General features: G+C 40.1%; 1 protein-coding gene across 1 annotated transcript in view; it reads right to left on the reverse strand.

The window, feature by feature from the left end:
* The window catches only part of LOC110962477 (KATNB1-like protein 1), a 42,202-nt gene extending 28,549 nt beyond the window's left edge, over positions 1–13,653 (reverse strand). The window contains exon 1 of the mRNA XM_051949169.1: positions 13,565–13,653. The gene's annotated coding sequence lies outside the window, so the exon portion shown is untranslated. The remainder of the gene's footprint in view (positions 1–13,564) is intronic.
* Positions 13,654–24,564: the final 10,911 nt, after the last annotated feature.

Raw genomic sequence — 24,564 nt, forward strand, 5'->3', positions numbered from 1 at the left:
AAATAAATACACAAGAGCACTGTCCTCCTCCCGTACACAAACTAAGCAAAAACATCAACCAGTCATGTTGTGACACAATTAGGTCAATGTTCAATGGATGCATTACACAGTTTCACTTACTTTGTAAACAGAAGATTTCATGACAGATGAAGAACAGCTACAAGTGGATCAACATTATGACAGCCGCCGAGATAAGAATTATTACTTTTGGTAAAGTTTCAGATAATAGCAGGGCAAAACAAGGTTGAGAAATTTGTGGGAGTAACCTTGAGCTGAAGTGGCAGTATTTGTATGCAGGGAACAATGTGCACAACTAATCATTTGATGAGTTTACCAAAGTCTGTGGGAGACGTGTGATTTATATTATGGATTCTGAATCTCCTCCAGAAGATTGTTATATTATCTCATGGGAAGATCTACAAACCAGTCCCATTAGTCTCAGCTGTACTTTGTGTTTTGAGCTATTTGTCAAATCACTTGATTTTAAAAATGGTAAATATTATACCTGCAAAACAGTATCGGAGAGAAATTATATTAAAAGCTGATTTCTGACTGAATGCAAAAGTACAACTAGATGAGCCCTCAGTAGATGGCAGAACCACGCCCATGCATGATACTCTGTATCAATTTTGATCATCCTACATACAGTATATCCCTTCCTATACAAATGATGCAATATGCAAGAAATGTGCTAAGTGACCCCTGTGGCCTTGACCTTGATCTGCTGACCTCTAACTCCACAACTGAGCAGGGGACCTTAGACCGATCTTCAGTGCCAAGTTTGATTATCCTGACTTCAGCACTTGCAGAGATATCTGATGGACATACACACACACATACATACTTACCCAGCCAGCCAGCCAGCCAGCCAGATACCGAAGCAAATGCAGTAACCCCGCTGACGTACATGTCAGGCGTGGTTAACTACCTTCCTTCTAGGTGAGGAAACAGGTGGATGCACTTTTTGTACCCTTTTCTTTGCAAGCTGCCAAGGAAGCGAACAAAAACATGACACGGAATGTTTGTTCTGCCTTACAATAAGTATGTTTGACCACCCATTAAATGGACCAAGGCATGAATTTGGGCAGAGAGTAGCCCATCACTGGGAACTGGTTTTGTGTGGCCACTGGCTGCCAGTGGAGCTTGTTTAAACAGACGCAGACTGAAAGACTTAATGAGCATGCTGACAGCAGTCATATGAGATGTCTAGCAGGGCTGGTGTGCTGCGGCTGAGAGTCCTGCAGTTGGGAGGGATGTTGTGGTCGTCGTCTCTTTATGTAAGCTCCAGAGAAAAGAGGCGCACGAGGTTCAATTTTAAATCCGACTTCAATATTTGTTCTCCTACCAAACCTAAACCAACAGAATATAGGATCTGCAGTCCCATGGCAGCCTGCTGTGTTTTTCCTGCCACCTCAAATGTGTTCTGCTATTTGCTCTAATGTCATCTCAATTAAACATCTGCATGTGGACAGAGAACAGCTCAGACTTAAAAGCAGGTTTGCCTTTTTGTAAGGTAGCCGTGAGTTTGGATTGCATTCTAAATATATTCGCACATATGTTGAAGGAAATTTTGCTGATTTGATTTATTCCTCACAACCATGAGCTATTTGCACATGCTCGGCACGTGCTGACCAGGCCGAATACACACATACAGAACAGTGAGGGGAAAAATCACGCATTTACAAAGAAGTAAATCCTGGATGTTTTGTTCTTGTGAACTTAAGTACTGAAAGTCCATTTCTAAAATAAAAAGAATAGACACTTTTCCAGCTGAATAGATATTTTTGGGAGGTAGACACTTTCCTACTCTGTAACTGTTACCATAATTGTAAACAATGCGTGGAATAGCTCAATCATCTTACTGTACTTCAGGTTTTGACGTGTCCTCTGGGTCATTCTTATCTTCAACCCCTGCATTCCCCAGGCTTTAACACTGCAGAGGAGACCACATGTATGTGAAATGTCCTCAGGCCTTTGGGTCTCTTTATCTGATAGAGACTTGGTGTGCTGCTATGTTTTGATCCCTCTAAGTTAGACCAGGCCAAAGCAAAGAAGAACCAAGATTCTCATCAGCTGCACTGTGCTCTGTAGAAAAGCTCACTGTGGTTGGCTGTGAATCCAAATTCTTTTATTATTGAAGATATTTTCTTCTTTAGTATGGCATATGTGCCGGCACAAAGGGAACCCAGCACATATGACAAGTTTAATATAGGCCTTTACCATTAAAAAATTACCAAGCTTTCCAAGCTTGTCTTGCTAACAAACAAACCAGTCAATGGAGACCAGCCAGTTTGCAACCTGAGTGAATCAATCCAAAATACAGTTAGACATTTGAGGTAAATGACTATTCTAGCTGGAAACGGCTGATTTTTACTGGAATAAATACATACAGAGGCCCATTTCAAGCAACCATCATTCTAATGGTACATTGTGTTAGCTAATTGTGTTTAAAGGCTAATTGAGGATTAGTAAACCATTATGAAATTATGCTAGCACATAAATAAAAGTGTGAGTTTTCATGGAAAACATGGGTGACACCAAATATTTGAACAGTGGTGTATATATCTACTTACATGTCTGGAAACTTCTGAACAAGTGCTTGGAACTTTTTTTTGGTGTGTGAGCTAGCTTTCCCACTCCATGCAGCATTGCAGATTTACATTATTGTTATTTTTTAGTGTTAATCCTTTTCACTCCCATTTCGTAATGTGGGAAAATAGAGGAGGAAAACTGCCTTGCATTGTGTCATTTTCTGTAAGGCACTAAACTGACAAATGTTCTGAGGAATCTTAAATTCACACAGTTTTATTTTCATCTTGTTTACTGGTTTTCTCTCTAACTTGGTTCTCTGGAAAATAAAAGGTGAAGGAAAAACTGGGTTTAATTCTAATTCTTTTTGCCAGACAAAATATCACTACCAGAGGGACTCCTGTGTGCAGTAGTAAGCAGCATTATTGGAATGCCACATTGGTTCACACCGTGACATGCAATAATAATATAAGACAATGTTCAAGCTGTCCAAAGCATTTAAAATGCATGACTCATGTTGAGTAATCTATTGGAATACGATTACATTTAAAGGTGGAGGATGTGATTCCTATCCAGTACAGTCAAATTCAGCAAATATCCCCTGAAGGTCCCCTAGATGTCTGATCTAAACGTGCTGTAAATGGGAAACACATAAATCCAGCATGTCTTCTGGTAGTGGGAGGAGAGATAAGGAGGACAGGGGGCAATGGGAGTGAAAATGATGATAATTCTCAAGCATGGTAACTATGTAAACATGGCAACAAGCTAAATATGAAAACCAGTTCCCCAGAATCACAACTACTTAAGACATGCAATCTGTACTAAAACACATTTTAAAAGTAACCCTTTCAACACGGTGTACTGAATTTAAAAATGACTCTTTGATGCACTGTTAAAAATGTGCAATAGAGCAGCTTGAAGTAAAGTGACAACGTGGCCGCTGTCAGCGCATATCTGCATATCAGAGGCATGTAAGTCCAAGGCGTGAAAAGAAAAAGAGAGCGAGAACAAATGGGAGAAAAAAGGAGAAAGTGTGAGTCTGCAGAAAAGAAGCAAACTCCTGTTAGTGATTTAAGACTTCCCAGCCTGCACAACTGTGGCTATTCTCCACATTCCAGCCAATAAGAGAACAAGATTAAATACTTTTGGAGAAGAACGCTGGCTGTCCTTTCTGCTGTGGTTAGAACAATCGCCTTCAAAAGAAAGTCACAAGGGTTACTGTGATGAAACTGTTTCCCTATGCTTGTGGAAATCTGTTTCGTTTTATCTCAGAGGTCAGGGAGCGTTTGTCCCATATTTAGCAGTCTGCAGGAGTACGAACCTCACTATAGTGTCTTCATATGAGACGTTTGAAATTACGATCCCTATGTTCACTTGTGGGCATCTGGTAACTGTGGAGGGAGAAACAGGTTGATTCTTAAGCTGCCTTTAAGCAACAAAGGTCCATCATGTGGGATGCACATGATGGATCAGACATAAAAAAGAACATTACACAGTGAAGCACACAGTATGTCTGAAGGAGCCGACTTTCTCCAGTCTCCACGAGGGATGGGAGATCTTTTTCATCTCACACTGTCCTCTCATATCCCCTCAGTGACTATTTTTAGACACTGAGTCCCAACTTGAAACTGAAATGCAGTCCAGTAAGGGTTTAGCATTCAGGTGAGATATTCCTCTCGTGTTTAGTTTAGTGCTTCCTGTCTTCTTCTCTGTGTGTTCACATAATCTGTGTCCTCTGCGTTATGTAAACCTTCACAAACTGGGCTTGTTTTTGCCCTTTCCTCCCCTACGAGTACACGTTTTTCACATCCAAACGTACCGATTACCTAACTGAAGCAACACATGTCCGTCTTTAATTATTTCGACACTGCAAAAACACTGTAATTAGAATTCCCAGAATGAGAAGGAATACATTTGCATAATGCTTTTGACCGACTTCTACAGCAAAAACACTGTCAAGCGTATGCGTGTCTGTGGGGATAAGTGACTTTTGACTCAACAAGTGTGTGGGCTCATCAGCACACACTCCTGTCAAGTATACACATGTGGAGTGGCTTCCCAGTTGTGGCTTAGATTCCAGCCATTTCCACGGCTGTGATGGATCCAAACACTAGTCAGTCACTCACCGGACCCTGCCGAGAGGCGTGATTCACTCCTTTGTGCTGCATGACTCAAAGCCCTCTTCCCTGCCCCCTCATGTCCTGCTCTCACTCCCACTGTCCTCCGTGGACTTGAGCTTGCCATTTGACCTGCTGTCAACTTGGACCTGCTCCCCCAAAAGGTCAGCTGCGGGATTGTGCACAGCAACAGTGTGTGGACATGCACTCCGAGGCATACACATGACGCAGAAATGACAAACAGGTGGCTGTGGAAGCGGAGAGATTTGCATCTTTCCAAACAAAATGATTGGATGCCCTTTGGTGCATATTGACTCCACACACTCTTAATCCATAGTGAACTAGCGCAGGTTTAGAATCGCTGTGATACACGCACAACGCTGTCAGCTGCAGTGAGGATCAACACGTGCAGATTGTTGCCTTTGGAAAGTAAAGAATCGACTCTTTCATGAGGTGGCAGTCAAAAAAAAGACTGTGAAATTCCTTCAAATTGGTCCAACAATGAGGAAAAAAACCCACAAGTTGCCAGGTCCAGCTGAAGTATCACACAGCGACTGAGCCCAAGAGGGTGGGTCTTCTGCTGGGTGTTAAAGAGGACCAGATGATGGGGGTGAAGGTGTTTTTAGCTGTGGGGTTTCTGATGGCCTGATTTTCTTAGAAGATGGGAAAAGAGGAGCAGAGTCGCAGATGTCGAGGCTTCCTCTGCTGCCATGAAGTCGTTATTGTGTTTGTCTCAATTTGGATCAATTGCTAACTGATGGCACTTATGCAAGATCGACCCCGCGGCTTTGTCAGTTCCTTGATTTGCTGATCTCCCCGGACTCGCTGCTGCATCATATTTGTAATGGGATGTGAAGAAATCCCCAGGACAGAACCGACCCAGGGTGAGACAAGGTTGAAATGAAATGACCTCAGTATCCAGAAGAAACCGAAGCTGTGAGAGTTTCCAGCGAGACACGTTCTGTCCTGAGGGTCAGTTAAAAAAAAAGCTTTCCTGTTCCTCTCCTCGTGAGCTTTGAACTCGTTTTCTCCACTTTCTCACTTTTTTTTTTCAGAACAGAATGTAAAACTGTAATAAAAGTGGTCACTGAAGTCAAATGAGAGGAAAGGGCAGCCTGGCCAGCGTACAGAGGCATGGTGTCATGTAGGCCGGGCAGCCAAACACCACAGAGCAGCTCATACAGGGAGGGGCATCCAGTCGCTGCATATCCCACAAGAACCAGAAAAGTCCCCTTAAACATCTGTAATAGCCCTCATCAGGCTTTACTGTGTAGCACTAATCAGCATCCAACAATAACAAGTTGATCTCAACACAATCAGCCAACCAAAAAATTACACTTAAGTGATCATTTTGTGTTAATGGCATGAGAAATTACATTCGAGAGCAATCAGCATTCATTCATAGCACAGCAGCGTGCTGGAGCTTCGTCTGAGATCGTTATTAAATCTTTTCTGAGGTAAATTATTAAGCAACACAGATTCTTCAGGCCTTACTTGGTGTCTGATACAAACCGAAAAACTGTTTATAGCAACGCAAGAGTTCCTGGCATTAGTTTGTAAACTTTAGAATCAGGGAATGTTTCGTTCTCTTGCTATGATTTGAGTTATTTTTCCTCTTGAAATCAATCAACATCTCTTTTTGTGTTTAATTAAAGGAATAGTTCAGCATTAAGCCACAATGAGGCTTACTTTCTACTCAGAGCAACTTTCTGGAGTCTGCGCTCACTGTTTGGCAGCTACTCCTGGCCAAGAAGTGGGGTACTCCCTGCAAAATGGTGAATTTTCGTTCTAACGGTTCACTCTCCGTGCAGACTAAACAAAAGAAAGATCTGCTGAAAGTGATAATTACTGAGCTTTAGAGATACCGGTGGGCAGATTTTGTGACCTTTGCTTTTCCTTTTCCCATCGTTGTGCTACAGAAATATGAAGTTGTATAAGCTAAAAACTAAATACACACATTTCCTAAAATGTCAGTTAAAGTCCTTAACATTCCAGTTCTTGTTGATGTGTTGTGTTTTCCATGGAAACGGCTGCTTTATCAGGAAAAACAACAGAAGAGCCAATGACTTATGTTTACTGTGCAGCTAAAAAAAAAAGCACACGTTGTTTTAATGGATACGTTAGTCAGTTGTAACTTGCTCATTGATCATGGAGACAAAACAACAAGATTTGACTGTAGGACTGGTTTATGCAATGTATGTTTATTCCCAAAAAATGAATGTAGCAAGAGTGCAGAGGGTAGCTCTAAGCTTCTGTTGCCTAAAAAAATGCTGAAAATAATCATTGTCTTTGTTTTGAAGATACATTTCTGAAGAATGATTCTGATCAGTACTCACATAGCAAAAGCCGCCATGTGTTTTGACAATTTTATGCAAAGTAGAAACTGTTTTTATGAGCAACAACTTAAATACAAGTCAGAACTAACTATATTTAGTCCTTGTTAGAACTTGTAGACCATAAATAATGTCAAAAAAAGAGTTTGATGTCAGTGATGAAGCAGTAATTAGAGTAAACATTCACACAGCAATTAGTTTATGGCAACTTCTGAAAGAGAATAGTTTGCTAGAATTAATGATTATATTTACTCATTATTGGTTAATCCTGCATAGCTTTTAGTCATTACAAACTACTTCCAGTGTAGACAGAAATGATTTGTTGAACTAAGCTGTGCCCAGTCATCCTCAGAGTTAATGTTTGGGATCAATGAGGTTTTTTTTTTGTCTTCGGGCGACGTGACTTCATATTGAGCTGAAAAACAATAGCGGCCTGTGCTCTGATGCTTAAAACACTTGCCAAAATCAATACTTCTAGATTTTCTTAAAGCTAGACAAGAGGCTCCGTGCAACAATTAATAACAATGCAGAGATTGTGATCTCCCTTTCTCGAGAAGGCAAAACACATTCGGTTCTTTCCATTTGCTTTTTTTTGTTTTCTTAAAAGCTGAGGACAGAAGAGGTGGAGCGATAAACTGCACACGAAGACGTTAAAAATAAAGAGGCTCCGGGTAGGCCTCACAGTACGCTACCTGGAAAACAAAACAGGTGCAAGGATGGAGAGAGATCCGCATGTGTCCAAGAATTCAGGCTATATTTTCCACATAGCCTCGTGGATAAACATCAAGCAGAACGAGCTGTCTGAGAGTGAACTGTCAGTGGGCAGTGACAGGTCCAGCTCTCTTCTCTACTTCCATGTCTGCATGGTCAAAACAGAAGGGACAGGAGATTCCACAGCAGCTCCTCAAATAAGCAGCGTTCGGCACGGCACCTCCCTGCACAGGAAAGCAGGAAGGAAGATGAGATGGAGCGAGACACAGACCTGCCTGTCCTTTCATCCAGTGGAATGGGAAAACTAAACACCTTGGTTTAAACATTGAATAATGGAACCCACTCATCCGCAATCAACAGCGCCGCAAAAACGGAGACCTCCCTTTTGTTTTTATGATTCAGTTTTGTCCAGTGCAGTAACATTTTTAAACAGTACTTACTCTGAGTTCCAACAAATACAATGCCACATTCTCCATCCCAAGACAGAGAACAGCTCTCTTGTGAATGCTAGTAATTTAACCAGGATCACGGCAAGACTTGAAGCATGTCGTCAATCAGACCACGACTTTGGATTAAACCGAAACATCTCAACACTATTGTGTCCATCGTAGCAATGTTTCTACAGAATCTCAGATGGAGCCAACACTTGTATCCTATATTTACATGCGTTTGGCTTTAAGGTATCACTTATGAATTGTGAGTTTGATAGTTAATATGACGCATATCAGTGGTTGAGAAGCAAAGACCCTGCAAAGAAGGCTTGGCAGTGGTGGCTCAGTGGGTGAGCTGGCATTAGAAAACCTTTAACCTAATTTTTGAATTACCCTCAGGGGACATTTAAAGTTGAAAGAAAGAAGAAGATAATGTACTGAGCTCTTCAAAGAGTCTTTGATAGGGATGTCACAATCCAAACTCAATGATGGGAATCAGATTTTTTGAGCCTAAGCCAAATTATTCATTTTTGTCCACTCTTAGACAGAATGTGCAACAAGACACCACATACCTCCTTCTTCTTTACATCTGATTGCAGGTTGACAAACCAGCTTTAAGGTACATTACTACCACCTACCAGTCTGCGGCACAATTTGTGACAGAACGCGTCTAAAATATCTGCAGCATGGAAGCATTTTAAGTTGGAAAACAAAAGCAATCCAACAGCAACTTGCAATATCTGCAATGTGAGTAGTTACAGCGCTGCTTCCAGTATGACCGATGATTTGATATGGAAATTAAAAGGTAAACACCCATCAAAACACAGTAAGTTCATTCAGGTAACTCAGGCAAAGGCTGCACTATCGCAAAGAACTGGAGGATACTTTTAAAAGGAGAGAGAAATTCCCTTTAGACAGCAACAAGGAATTTATCGAGCAGGATGAGTAGTCTTCACTGTGGTTGAGAATACGGGTTTCAATGTGTTTTGGAGCTCTTGGAGCCACAGTACACCTTAGTCTGTTGACATGACTTTTCAAACAGTTCCTAATTGAAGTTTTACAAGGTTCATGACCACCTATGAAAAATTAAGGGCCCATGGTCAGATATATATATTGGAATATTGAAACAAGGTTCTTGGTATTGGCACATCCTCAATATGAAAAGACTTGAACTGGGACTGGGGGCAAAAAAAACTTGATTGGGGCATACCTAGTCATTGAGACTTTTCCTCTTATGAGTGAGTGTTATCCATGATTCCCAGAGAAATAGCATCGATCCCTATGATGTATGTGTTCAAAAGCATTTATAGGTGACAGACATACTTGGCAAGGACTCAGCATGTTAAATCTGGACCTGTGACCGTTTCAAACTAGAACACACAGGGACTGTTTAAACAAAAATCCATTAACATTGCAAAGCATGCAAGTTACACATTGACTTCCATGATCAAAAATCTAATCTTCTTAGATCTCTCATTACAAGCCTTTTCGCCGACAGTGAATATCACCATAAAAGGCCAAACGGGAAATGATTTTGTCAGAGTGTAACCATTCGGCAGCTGGTCTCCTGTGGAATCCTGGGCGATACTGGGGATGACGGAGACCAGCTGCTGACTCAGTGACTCATTTTTACCTCAGCAGGGAGAAGGAGCGAAGGAGAGAAGGAAATGGCAGAGCAGCAGCTCCCGCCCAGACGAAGAACAGACATCACCAGCTCCAGCAGGGAGATCGGCCAGCATAACACTTCACTAAACAATTTAATGTCTGCTATATCAGTTTGTACTTTCCTTATTCCTTTGGCACCGCACTTGGATCGTGTTGCAATGCAATCATTTGGTTAATAAACAAAAATTGATGAAAGGGTCATCCTAAAAGCTTTTTTCTTTTGGTTGTTTCAACTATTAGTGTCGTATAACTGGAAACTGAAACTTCAGAGACAGGATTTTGCGTGTAGCCTTTATCTCGATAGCTGAAAGACAGCGACCTAAATATCTGTTTCTCATTTCTTTCTCTCTGTCCTTGTTTGCTCCACAAATCACGAGTGCAAGTCTGTGTTGTGTCTGACTGTTGGCATTAGCAATAATTTTATGTTCTGACAGATGAAAATGGATCATTGGTTCACAGCGTTGGCAGACCAGCGACAGAACAGACTACTCAAGGAGAACATTACTAAGGATTGAAATGGAGAAAATGTACAGTTGTGAAGTAAAAAAGAAAAAAAAGCTCATTTGAAAGCTACTATGAAGACATATACTGAACGCATATGGGTCATTCCGTGTGGTTTCACTAGATGGTTGTTGCCGCACCATTTTTAAATTAGTCCTAAATTTGTATGCCATTAGATAGTCACAAAACTACTTTCTGTGCAAAATTGTAGGCCTGTAGCTCAAATAGTTTCTGAGTTGTGGGGGTCTGAAATTTTCAGAATTTGGGCTATAAAAAACCTCGCCAGCGTTTTTTGCATCTTTAAGTGGTTATTTCTCAGCCTGTAGACATACCAGAGAGCTGTGAGTTGGTAAACAAGGCCTCTGCATGTAGCTAGTGCCCCACAAACATCCTCAGGTGTTTCCCTACACTCTGCAGGCCATGGGGGCTTGCTAAAAATGCTAAAAAATTAAGAGATACCTACTCACGAGTGTGGTTTGGGACCTTAAAAGTACTAGAAATACTGCACAGAAGTGTTCTAACACCCCTGGGTTCCATTCTACACAAACTTGTGTGATAACTCAGCAAACTGGAGCTTTCTAGGTACCTCAGTTTGGAAAATATGAGCTCCCAAAGTTGGATGTGATTTTTAATTGCCTATTTTTGGTGGCAAAAATCTCAGTGTGGGACAGGTACCAGAGACCCCAAATTTTTCTACAAGGCAGTTCTATCTGTCTTCTATCACTGTACATAAAAAGCAGCAGGGTTATATTTGTAGTTACCGAGATATTCTTACTCAAAATGGGATGGGTAATGTCAAAATGTTTTTTTGCTTTTCAGTACTTTAAATTGGGATACAAGTATTAGTAGTCATTCCAATGGTAGTATTACGTATATTTGTTCTTTTTGAAATGTTAGTTGTTAAAGGTGACTACCTTCAAATCATTTGATCTTTGATTAATATAAAAAATATCCATCAGTTTGAAGTAGTTGGCCGCAGATTTTTGTATGCAAGAAATACCAAGGGTGGAAGATTTCTTTAAATGAACATGTAGGTAGCATACATATTCACACTAGTCTTTACAGGAAATTTTTTTGTTTGTACTTTAATAAATGTCAATTCAGATTTTGTCCACTTTAATCCTCGGTAATTTTCTCCTTGAGTAGTCCAAACTGTTGTTGGTCTGCCAACACTGTGAACCACTGATCCATTTTCATCTGTCAGAATAATAAAATTATTGCTAATGCCAACAGTCTGACACAACACAGACTTGCTCTCATAATTTGTGGAGCGAAACAAGGACAGAGAGAAAGAAACAAGAAACAGATATTTAGGTCGCTGTCATTTAGACACTAGGATAAAGGCTTCATGCAAAATCCTTTCTCCGAAGTTCCAGCTTCCAGTTATATGACACTAATTGCTAAAATACCCCCCAAAAGAATAAAAGTTTTACAATTTCTTTTTCATCATATTTTCATTATAAACCATATGACTGCATCGCAACCCGATGATGTATCACGATATGTTTCAAATCAACATATCTTTGCCATTTATGTCATTGCTTCACTGTTGCTACTTATTGGCCAACCAATCATAATCCTCATCCTGTTAATGAAACTTTTGATGTACACCGAAAATGTCACATTTTTAACCCAAACAAGGCTATTTTCCAAACCCTAACCAAATAGTTTTGGTGCCTAACCACAAACAATGAGTGAAAAGAACAAATGAAAACAAAACTGAAGTCTGAGAATAATGATCCCACAGGGGACACAAACCCTGGACCTCTGGGTAATCGTTCTGTTTCTGACTAATGCCACTTCCTCCCCTTTTACATCCTTACATAGACTTTGTGGCTCCTTCAAACTAGTAGATTACTACATCACAGTCTTACTATTCGGGGAGCATATGTATTTCCATTTAAACACAAATAAAAATGCAATTATAGTTGCAAAGAAATGTTTTTAAGGAGACAAGGTTGCAACATAATCAAACACAGCTTATATAAACATTGGTATCAGTCAAAGTACCAACCATTTCTAAACCAGATTTGGAAATGAATATAGATGTATAATGATGCTACTCAGACATTTTTCTTAGATTTTTATTGCTAAAGTTAAAAATAACCTTAGCTCAGGTGAAATGCTTCATAACGTTAATCTATGTATTTTGATGCTCTCTGGAGGATTAAAGAAAGAAGCACCAGGATTACCGGTACTGGCTACGTTCTGTTCCTGTAAGCCGCTCCAGTGATGCAGCATAGACAGTACCAGGAACATGGAGGTGGCTCACTTTAACGGAATGCAGCCATTGTCAGTTATTAATGATACCTTTTGCTTTTTTTTGCGGTCATGCGTCAAAGGTAGACTCTTCTCATCATAGCTTTTCTGTGAATTATATATTAAGCTGGGAAATATTAGCCCCAGGTTAAATAATAACTCGACCTTGTTTCAAACATAATTGAGAGCAAGACCTAACAAAAATAATTACATGTAAAAGCTCCTCAATTATAGTAACAAGAATACTTTTAATTATCTGGTAATGTCCCCCTTGCTTCACAGAGATAACCCGGTTTCCAGTTGGAATAAATCCACTGTTGACAGCAGCTGAACCCAATCAAGTGCTTGAACTCTGGCATGCCTCACTGGCACACCACAAATTTGATACAGAGCTTTCCTCCACTTTTAATTCTGGGAAAAGAGCATCTTCTCCTGTGAGTATGATATTACTGAAGTATCAAACGGCTTTAAGATCTGATTGTGTGTTCCAGTCTGATGGTGTTTGTCCCAGATGTTTTATATCCCAGTTCTAAAGTGGCAAATCCTCGCCACAGAGAGTCTGGGAGGTGTGTGATTGCATGAGATTGTGTCTTTGAAGATGAATCCAAATGATAAGAGTCAGGATTTTAGGGGCTCTTTTTCATGGTGGCGTTCTGCCCACCGCCAGAAATAGAGAGACGACATAGTTTTAGATTAAAAGCTTCCCACTACAAGGGGAAGATCATTCTTAAACAATACAGTGAAACATCTCTGTGGTTCAGTAGCCACTACAGGGAATATGACTCCACATGAACAACAATCAATCATTCTCTGAGCAGAAAACTTCCTGACATCAGCTATGACTGCAATGGAAAGACGCTCTTTAGATAAACAAATTTCAGCTTCACCAATCCCATTCTCATCAACTAAAACTACTGTATATGCACACATAAAAGGAAAGAATGGATGGAAAAGGAACAAAGCAAGAATAATAAAAGACAGCTGAGAGATGGAAGCCGTTATTTTTCAAGGTACGTACCATTTCTGCCTACGAGAGGTTTTGCGATGACACAGTAGTCTTGGCCTTATATGGCAGCTGCTGTCCTGGTGCTGCGTCCTGCTGAGAGGGGCAACAAAAGAAAAAAGTCTCAGAAACAACAGACTTTAATTACATAACAGACTTGGCAGGATTTGTCAGTGGAGGTGGCTGGAATGTCTGGTATGACTGGTGGTACCACCAGCATACAAACCAGAACAATCTGCTGTTTGTTAATCCAGCAAAGAACAAACAGGCTGTTATTGTGGTCCTCAATGAGTTACTAAGGTTGTATGACTCAATCAAACAAAAAGAGTAACACATTTATGAACACGCTAGACTGCAGCGGTACCAATAATCATTCTATAAAGGCATGACGTCTGTGGTCGAGAATCAGTGGACGTCTCAACATATGTCAAGCTTTTCCACTCTGCTAGTAACGCTCGAAGGGGCCCTTTGGATCTTGATTATTTGATGATGCTTTTACCGAAATCGGCATGAGTCAGAGTTTATCAAAAATCACCCGCTTTGGATTATGTGTAGGGTTTTTTTGTGCTCGTCAATGCTTTTGCACCTGATTGATGCAAACCGAGTGGAACAGGATGTCCAGAGAGACAGCACGATTTGTCATTTTATGATGAACGACATAAAAACAGCATTGATGTTGAGTCCAAAAAGGAATCATGAAACTGCACTTTTTGTTAGTTTATTCTGGTTTTATTATTTAGTACCATGGTGAAGAACATGTGATTTTTCAGTCAATTACACCACATTTCTTATCACCCATCTGCAACAAATTAGTCAGAACAGTGCACAGCCAAAAAGAGTAATACAGATCCCATGTAGCAGGGCCTCTGGGAGTCTCTGTTGATAGGCATGAGTAAACATGGTTGCTACGCAGAGAAGAAAACTGAGAAAAACCTCCAAACATAGCAGTTGCTGTTCCAGCTCCTTAGGTATCTATGTGCACTGTATTTACAGAAGGCTGTGTCCCGTTTAGCTAGTTTGGATCGCACACAAATCTGGACTCTGTCACCAAAGGGCTAATAGGCTACTGGGAAATTAGTGGTAAATGTATATATATTTGAAAAGACATACATTTGAAAAGTAATGAAAATTGGTTAAGTTTTTTTTTTTTTTTTTACTAAAGTCAGTAAGTTACAAAAACAAGTATTCTGTATGGACCATTTGATTTGACTATCACACTAAGCCAAGACCAAAAACCACCACACAACAGAAACCCTGAAACACTTTAAAAGTGGTCAATTATTGGTCTAAAGCAACTTTAAGTGATCCCATTGCTGCGATCATTTGTGGAGGATTGTGTCCAGCACTGGCCAGGCAATATGAAATACAGTCAATATAGTATGGAAAGTTAACATAAGATTTTATTCCCAGTCCAAATGCAGTGTTTCACAATGGCATGTTTCAGTAAAAACACATTTCATCTTTTTGTTGGACAAGTCACTCTGCAAGAATTTGCCAAAGGAAGTGCAAATATTTGATGAAAGGGAGTGTGCAGTCGGCCTTTTGTCATTATTTTATTGATTACTGGAACTGGGTCTGTTCAAGTCCAGTCACTTACTAAAACCTCAGTGTGAGGGATAATTGAAAGTTCATGGTGCGCTACAGCCGGAGCATTAATAAGGTTGTTATCATTGCATGGATGTTAAGTTTGAAAAGTATATGCTAACTGGAAACTACTTGTTGTCTACCAGAAACCATATAGTGCTAACCAAAACTATTCAAAAACTATCTAGTGCTAATCTGAAGCTATCGAATCCTAAACATGTTCTACCCAGGAAATACATAATGTAGCCAGTGCTAATCAGAGGTCATCCATTGCTGACCAGAAACGCTCTAGGGAAAACCAAAGACTACACAAAATCTAATACGAAACAGAAACTATCTAGCGCTAACCAGAACCTACCCATAGGCTTTCTTGTGCTTATCTGTTGTCAAACTAAGACAATCTAGTGCTAAGAAACTAGATGGTACTAACCAGAAACTCTCTACTTCTAGTCTGGAACTATCAAGTCTTAGATTATCTAGTTCTACTCAGAAATTAAGCAGAGTCTATTGCAAAACAAAAAACTATGTAGCGTCAACCAGAGACTATCCAGGATCTAGTACTAATAATACTGTCTAGTGCTAACAAGAAACTACACAAAAGCTCCCTTGTGCTAACTAAAAAGTAGTATGCTTGCCATCAACCAGAAACTATTTAGTGCTAACCAGAAACTGCACAGTTGAGACTGCCTACTGCATACTAGAAACCAGAAGTTTGTAATGCGCATAACAAGATACTGATGTGGACCAAAGAGCATCACATGGAAAGTATCTAAAGAACGCGAACAACTTGTGGATGAAAAGGCATTTGTTTCTGTCATCTTATGAATTTTGTAAGAAAAGTAAATGTCAGTTTCAGACATACTAAACCTCATAGTTTTTCTTTGCCTTACATGCTATACTATCATATTCAGTGGTCAGTGGTCACCTCTCTTAAAAAACATTGGATTCATTAAAACTAGTTGTTGCATGTGTTTATTTTTGAGTTTATTTGGCAGGTTTTTACACTGTAATCAGATTTTGTCTAAATTGTCCATTCTGTTGAAATATGTTTTTTTTTAGGGTGGGACGTGGCATTTGACTGTCAGTCTGAAAAGGGAACTGCTGAACTAGGTGCCAGTGTAAGAAATAAATGCAGAAAAATGTTACACCAAGTCAACACAGCAAATTTCATGTTGAAGAAAGAGGCTTTATTTTCCTCTCCAGCTGTGGCTGTTCTTGTTGGCAGCACAGTTGTTCTTGAGAAGAATCCTGGCTGCAATCTCAACAGTCTCTCCAGCTAAAGTTTGAACCCCAGACTGTGATAAATGAGCGAGAAGTGCTGTAACTCACTGTTACTCTCTGGTGGGTCTCTAAAGGCTGGTGGTACTATTTTCACCCAAACTGTTTGCCTGGTGGCTGACGTTGTCACCAGCTGTACTCAATGTGGAGATTAGCTAAGGATAATTGAGTCAAAAAGCAATTTTGAAAAATTAAAATCCAAAGGCATAAAATTGTAGTGATGTATTATAGAATGAAAACCCAGACAAGGTGTTGTTTGTGAATCAGTGGAGCATCTGCCTGTAAACTCGTCACTGTCAGACAGCTGACTCAAAGCCCAGTGAGGAACCTGACATGATATATACAGTGTTAAAGCTGTCTTGTTTAAATTATATGAAGCTGGATTAAAACAAGGCAACTGTGTTTATGCGAGGCTTCTCTCCATTCATAGCTGTGGTTAGCCGCAGCATTCCTACCACAGATACCATTTTAGTCATACCTGCTTGTATGCACAAGCTGCAGGAGCAGACAGACACCCAAATAATTGTTCCATTTGTCCAGATGACTATACCATTCAGCCACCCAGCAACTGGTGCAAAGCTGAAGAGCTTATATTTGAGTAAAGGAAAGTCAGAAAATTACTCTGAATGAGTAACATAAAATCTGATGAACTATTAGTAACAATTCCAGCGCTGCAGACAACATCAGAACACAAAGCTTTTGTTCTACATGGAAGTTTGTTCTGGCTTTTACAATGGATTTATGGAAATGAGAATTCTATAATTGTGCTTCCCTAAAGGGAGCAGTCGGGGGAAAAATAAATCCTGGTGGTGTGATACGCCTTGACTTTAAAGATGGTGCGGTTTTTAATTCCCGGTGTGTGGCGTGCTAATAAATGTCAAGAAGGATATGCGATCAGAAAGCCGATATGCTATTCTTTGTGATCCAATAAAAAAAGATTTCCAAATTATTTTATACAATTTAAATGTGTCACAGCATTCTTTCCCTGTCTAAATTTAAATAAACAGAAGATCTTGGGTTTGGACCTTGAAGTAATAAATGACAGATCTTTTTTACAAGAGGACGCTCTTGTTCACTGATCCACATGTAATGGACACGTTATAGTTGCTGTGTTGAGATTTTGGAGACTAGAGTCACATAACTTTTTCACATATATAAAATGCAGTGGAATTGAAAGTAGGGCACATACCATGAGCACTGCTTTTCGTTGTTGTTCCATTGCCGACACATTGGTACTCTCTTACAAAAGCAAAATGTTTTAAGTTGTTTTGATTTGTGGTTGGTTTTACGGAAAAAAAACAACATGTTTTTACAGAAAGCTCTGGTGCAAATTTGCCAAAGCTGGCCAAGTGTACCAAACCTCCAGCAGCGTTCTGGCACTAATGAGATGTTCACCACTGGTTCACCGCTACAGCTTGTCAGTAGGGATAAACTTCTCGTAACCTTCTGGTAACATGTTTGGCTTTCGTGGCAAACATGTCAGCTCATGCTTTGCCAGTGCCATATGTTTTAGGTTTCTGACAGACAGTTGTATTTAATCTATGGCAATGCTCCCACCAAGCTGCACCAAGGTCATATTTTCATATACAAATCAGGTTTTGTGGAAAGCTGTTCTGGATTTCTTTGTAGAAAACTTAGGGCAGGTTTGTTTGAATGTTCATGATTCGCAGTAGGTTTGCCACAAATTCATATTTTATGTGGTGATGGTCTGCAATGTTACCTCATAACTAGAAGGTTGTGGGTTCAAACCTGCTGGTTGGCTGTTCTTTCTGGCCCTGCATGGGTTTACTTTGGGTGGTCTGGCTTTTTTCTACAGTCCAAAGACATGCATGGTAGGGTAACTGGTGATCCTCTGAACCATAAAGTGAGTTTAAGTGACAATTTTTGAGTCTTAGCCTCACCAAAATATTTACAAAAAAGACACAAAACACGAATTTGTAGCAAAAAATAAACATTTTGGCAAACTTGTAGCAGAAAGAGAACTTAAAATCAATAGTTTGCCATCAGTTTTCCAGAAAATTAGCCAGAGGAAACTAATTCTTTGTATGGGACACTCTGCAGATGCACACAGTGGCTACAAATATAGTGCAGTAGAAATAAGGACTGATTTTGAACACAAGCCATTAGTAACATCCAGTACAGTCAAACAAATTGTGTTCAACACATATAATGATTACAATTTTGTGAGCATGCTAACTCCTGCTAATTAGCACTAACCTCCACTAACAAGTATTTGGTAGAAGTTACCATTACTGTTACCGTCATTACATTTCTTCCTAAAGGGAACATCAATAGCTATATGAAATTTCATGGCAGTTAATTTGTATTTTGTCACATATTTTGCTCTCAAACGTATTTGTCAACCTCCTGGTGGCACTGTATGAAAAATGGACCAACAAAGTTACATGGATTCATTCTCTGTGATCCATTAATGGTTTGTATGAGGTTTCATAGTAACTCATCCATCAGTTGTTGAGATATTTCAGTCTGGATCAGACCAGCCGAAAGGCAAACATCTCTGTCTCTGAAACTGCGAAAAACCTGTTTCTGTATAAACTTCTTATCTATAATATCATTACTTCAGTTGATGCTGTCATGCTTTGCACGGGCCCTTTGTTGCTTTGGGTGGCAGTATTCATCGCTACAGCTGAGGTCATTTGCTCTAAATGCAGGTTATTCTAAATATTCTGTAAATGAAGTAATGGCTGAATCATTTCAAGGTTTTAAACAATCTGGAAAACTTATTGAAACGTATGAATCAATGTCAGTGGTTAGTATCAAAATTCAGTTTCAGGTCAGGAAGTCAGGAATTCAAGGATCACGTCATCTGCTACTGAATAGACCGTTCTCCCAAAAGGATCACCGACTTTATTTTGGCTTTAAAATGTCAGTATTTCAAGTGGAGTATTGAGTAACACGTGCCCCAATGACATTTTTATTTCTTGTAATACTACACTTTTATTTTGTGGAATAAAAAATGAAAAAGACTGCAAATTCTGAATTGAACGTAACTTTTTCAGTCCTTTACTATGTTCAGGGTCAAACTGCAGGCACACGGCTCATTTTTGCAACATTAGCTTTAGCGTGGTGACCAAATGGGTTTATTTTATTCACTTGCAGTGTGATTAATGTGGATATTTAAATCATATATCCTCCTTTTCAGAGACAGGCTCGTGTCGCTAAGTAATAGAAGGATATTACAGTGGTCCTTTCAGCACAGGTCTGCTTTTCATCATTTTGATCGTCAGGTCTTTGAACTTGTCATTTTTTCTAACTCTGGCATTTTGACTGTCAAAAACATCTTCTGAAATGCGACACGGCAGCTGCGCTTTAAGGAAAATTCACTTTAAAAACAGACATTAGTATATGAAATGCTTTTTTGTATGTCTGATTGAGGAAAACTTTGAGAAAAACACTTTAGACTGACTGGAAATATGTACCCAAAATCTACGAACAAACAGTTTACACCAGAGAATCCACCTTCATTTCAACAAAATTCAAATAAACATTTACATACTTCTGAAATAATTTGCAAGGCTGCACATCAGTTTTGAATTTGCCATGAATCACAGAATCAGATTTGTCTCAAGAGGCTTTACTTAAAGTGCTTTAAAAATAAACCGTCATTGTTTGCTGACATGCCACCGTATCGAGCATCCCTCTGCGGTCGGGAGTCTCGGCCAGGTCTTACACCTAAAACACCCAGGCTCACAGAAACCCTGCTGTGATTCTTATGTAACATGTTGCTCCAGACATTTAATTACATCCATTTGAGAATCCATTCATTATGTCTTCTTTCTAGAAGTAAGGATTTGTGCCAATGGCATTTACATGGTGAAAAGCCATGGAAAATCTCCTTGTTAAGGAGGATAATTGAGCTTCTGCGGTCGTCTTATATTTACTTCTCCTGTTGTGTCTGTTTACAATGAGGCTTTAATAGACAGTGAATAATCTGGATGTTGATGAGTGGAACATTTTATCAAATTCTGATGTGTTTATGGCTGCCCCCCTCTTCCTCTTATTAATATAATGGATGCAGTCATCCTCTGGGGGAAAAGGCCAAACCACAGGGCTGTTCATTCACATGCTCAAACCTCACTATAAACGTTCATGTCTGCAGTGTCTCAAATGACTGGATATTATGAGTTATTAATCAGTAAAAATAGATTTATACGAGGAGGATGGAGAGCGACATTTTTCAGCATCAAAATCATGAACATCTATAAAATAGTTATATTTCTTTGCCACTCTAAAGAAGCTGCTTCAGATTCATTTAGTGGAGATTATTTCATGGCATGTTACAATGATAATTATTTACTAACCAGCATCACATTTTGAATATTAATTTTTTAGAGTCGTTGAGGTCATTTTGGTGCAGATTCAGATGCAGGTTTGATATTTGGCATTGTAGGCTATAATTAATTTTTTTTTGTTTGGAACATCGGACGCTTTTCTTGGATGCTTTGTAGATTTTTACAATAGTCCTATTTGCTGTTTCTGTCTCCATCACTTTGATTGATTCACTCTTCAAACCAGTCCTCAGAATGTTACCTCAGACACCTGGTGTTTTCTGGGTACAGGTTAAGAGAAGCAAGAAGAGAGAGAAGGGATGTTGCAGCTCTTTAAAAAGATGAGTCAGACTATACATAATTGGTGGTAACAGGACACACTAAATGCGACAGACTGGCGACCTGTCCTGGGTGTCCCCTGCCTTCGCCCGAGTCAGCTGGGATAGGCTCCAGCTCCCCCCGCGACCCTAATGAGGATAAAGCGGTGTATAGAGGATGGATGGATGGAGGACACACTAAATTGAACTGAAACACACTAAAATATTCTAGAATTTCTGTAGAAACTTCAGTATCTGGAGGTGAATCTGTGAGAATGATGGTACTTTCATTTTATATCCATTTTGTATATAAAAATATATTTATTATGACCATTTTATTGATATTCCTGTCATCCTCAAAGATGTGCAGGGTAGGAGTAACCTGAGGTCAATGGCTTTACCATCATAATATCTGCTGTGGTTCAGGTGAAATGTGCTAAACATAGAACATCGGATTCACAGAAGCAGGCGAAAGGCAACATGCCGTCCTCTGTGAACGAGCTGATCAATGAAACATATGTTGTTTTGTTTGCGAGGAATGGAATAACTGATATGTAGCCATCAGTTGTGATCTGGACCTGAGTGTGTGTTGAAATGTGATTTCCTTTTGACTTGTGATATTATTGAGACAACAGATGGGGAACAATAGTCTCCCTTGATTTGCTTCGTGTGGTGTCTTGTATCAAGATCCTGTTATATGAACCACAAAATAAAGCATTACCAGCCAGGTTTGGTTTGAGGCTGAATGGTTACTTCAAGAAAACTCACAAACAGCCACAGTGAAGTAATCTTTGAACCTCAGACATGACGTGTTGGAAGCGGATTATCCATTGACAAAGCAATGGATGTTTATTAATGAGCCCGTCAGACTCACCACAATTATGCTGTTGGATGCTCAAAAAGACATGATCTAATTCTGCAACCTTCTTAAGCACGTCAGAATACAGCTTTACTCTTCCCTACACAGCCTGCAGATCACTTTGGAATGCCATATAAGATGGTATTGTCACAGACGTTAATCGTCATAATAGTTTGAGAGTATTTGAGAGTGAGGTAGTGGTGACATTCACTGAGTTCTCTTGGCCCGCTGAGGAAGTTGTGTTGGAAATATTAACATGATGGTGAGACCAAATGCAAGTCAAAATCATTAACGGTCCAATACCCAGCATTTGCGGTATGGATATCTCTTTCTCTGCGTCTCAAGAGCGAGATCAACGCAAAGACAGCAAAGCTATCGGAGCACTAAGTGATTTAGCAGAAGGAAATTGGTTGTCTAATGTCTACAGAGAGGTTTGTGCAGAGGTATGCTCGCAAGTTTTCCATGATTGCATGTTCAAATCACAATAAATATCCCTCTCTGTTGAGCTACCGAGCCTGAGGTAGAATGTTCTCTTGCCCTGCCAGATGCAATTGCCATTTGGAGAGCCTGGCAAAGTGCTCTCAGTGTAAAATACCTGCAGCGGTGCTTACTGCTCTCACCGCTAGAGGGGGAGGAGGGGGTCTGGGATCTGGATGCAGAGCCGAGAGAGCTGATTCATTCTGAGGCCGAATTTTTATGAGCACAGTCTGCTTGGTGAACCACACCAGAGTGTTATTCCCCACACCAATCAGCCACAACATTAAAACCACTGACAAGTGAAATTACAATAACATTGATCATCTCGCTGTGAACAGGTGGTCCTTGAGGTTGGTGTGCTGGAAGCAGGGAAAAATGGACAAGTGCAAAGATTAGAGTGACTCTGAGAAGGGTGGCTGGACAGCTGAGTCAGATCATCTTGAAAGTTGGAGATCTTGTTGGGGGTTCCTGGTATGCCGTGGTTAGTGTCTACCAAAAGTGGACCAAAGAAAGACAGCTGGTGAAGCAGTGACAGGGATATGGGCATGTAAAACTCACTGAGGAGGGAAAGCAAAAGCTTGTCTAAGTGGTTCGAGCCCACAGAAAAGCTATTGAAAACCTTATTACTGCTGCAATAGAAAGGTGGTAGAACACACTGTAAACACAGCTTGCTCCATATTGAGTGGCATAGCACCACATCAGTCAGAGTGCCCAAATCAAACCCCTACCAAACACAAAAAATAATTACAATTAGCACATGAGCATCAAAACTGGACAATGAGGCAATGGAAAAAGATGGCCTGGTCAGATAAATCATGTTTTTAGAACATTTGGATGGATGCGGGTGTTGTTTACTTGGAGAAGACATGGCAGCAAGATGTACTATGGGAACAAGAAAGGCTGGTAGAGTCAGTGTGATGCTCTGGACAATGTTTTGCTCAAAATCCTTGGATTCTTGTGTTATTCATGTGGATGTTACTTTGACATCACCTGTCTAAACATTATTGCTGACCACATATACTCCTTCATGGCAACAGTACTGCCTGATCGCAATAGTCTCATTCAGCAGGATAAAGCTTTCTACTACATCACCAAACTATAATTTCTACCACCATGAAATTATAACTTGGTAAGTCACTTCCAGCCATGAACATAGGATCCCTGTGAGCAACAGCTAACACTGATGCTACATTGGCAATCAGCCTTTGCTTCTCATCTAATGTTGACTGAGATATAGGAACAGGCTGCGATGAAGACCCCGTCTGAGTCACATTAGGACTGTTCTTGCCGGGCTGTTGTAGACTCTGCTGAATGGTCTGCTTGATGATGGCCTGTCCTGATAGCTGTAGCCTAAACCCTGATGTCCTGAATCCCAGCAAATATTGTTCAGGAACGGCTGAGGAACATAGCAAAGAGTTCAAGGCACTGACCTGGCCTCCAGTTCCACCACATCTCAATATGGAACAAGTCGGACTCATGGTGACCATATCTTGCATTTTACATGGCTTGCTTGGGCCTGAAAGTGCACGATACCTTCAGAAGTCTTCTGTAGTCAGAGCTGTTTGGGCGACACAAGTGACTAAGTACATTGTTTTGGCTAATTGGTGTATATACAGTATGCAGAAAAGTTCACAAACAGTGCAGGCGTGTTTCCTATAATCCAAAGGAAGTAGGTAAATACCTCTATTTTAAGCTTCCATTTATTTAGCTCGCTCTCTCCATGTTCTCATAACGAAACAACAGGAGAATTTTCCTCACTCTACAAGAACCGTGTCATAAACTCAGCCTGACGGTAAATGATATCATCGGAATAAAGACGGAAATGAGGTACGAAAACGGTTCATAGCAGTCTTCAAATTCTTTTTGCTGTAGATAATTTGAAGTGCAGACAGACACCATATGGAATTGTGTTTGTGGGGCTATAATCTCAACACAGCTACCACAGGAAAAAAAACAGTAAAGCTTTGCAGTTTTGACTTTGGAGATCAGAGGACACTCTGGTTCAGTTTGAAATTTTTGCTTGGAGCACCCACGAGGTCAACAAAACAAGAGAAAAGAGCTGGACACAGGAGGCTGCTCTCAAGGTGCTAATCCCAAAACTTTCCAGAAGACTTTTTTCAGCTCAGTTGAGTAGACTTTTGGCTGTTAGGTTACCTATTACTGTAGAGGTATAGACACAATCAGTTTTTCCATGTGGTGGACATTCCAGAC

Source organism: Acanthochromis polyacanthus, chromosome 1 (genome assembly GCF_021347895.1).
Source record: "Acanthochromis polyacanthus isolate Apoly-LR-REF ecotype Palm Island chromosome 1, KAUST_Apoly_ChrSc, whole genome shotgun sequence".
Taxonomy (NCBI): Eukaryota; Metazoa; Chordata; class Actinopteri; family Pomacentridae; genus Acanthochromis; species Acanthochromis polyacanthus.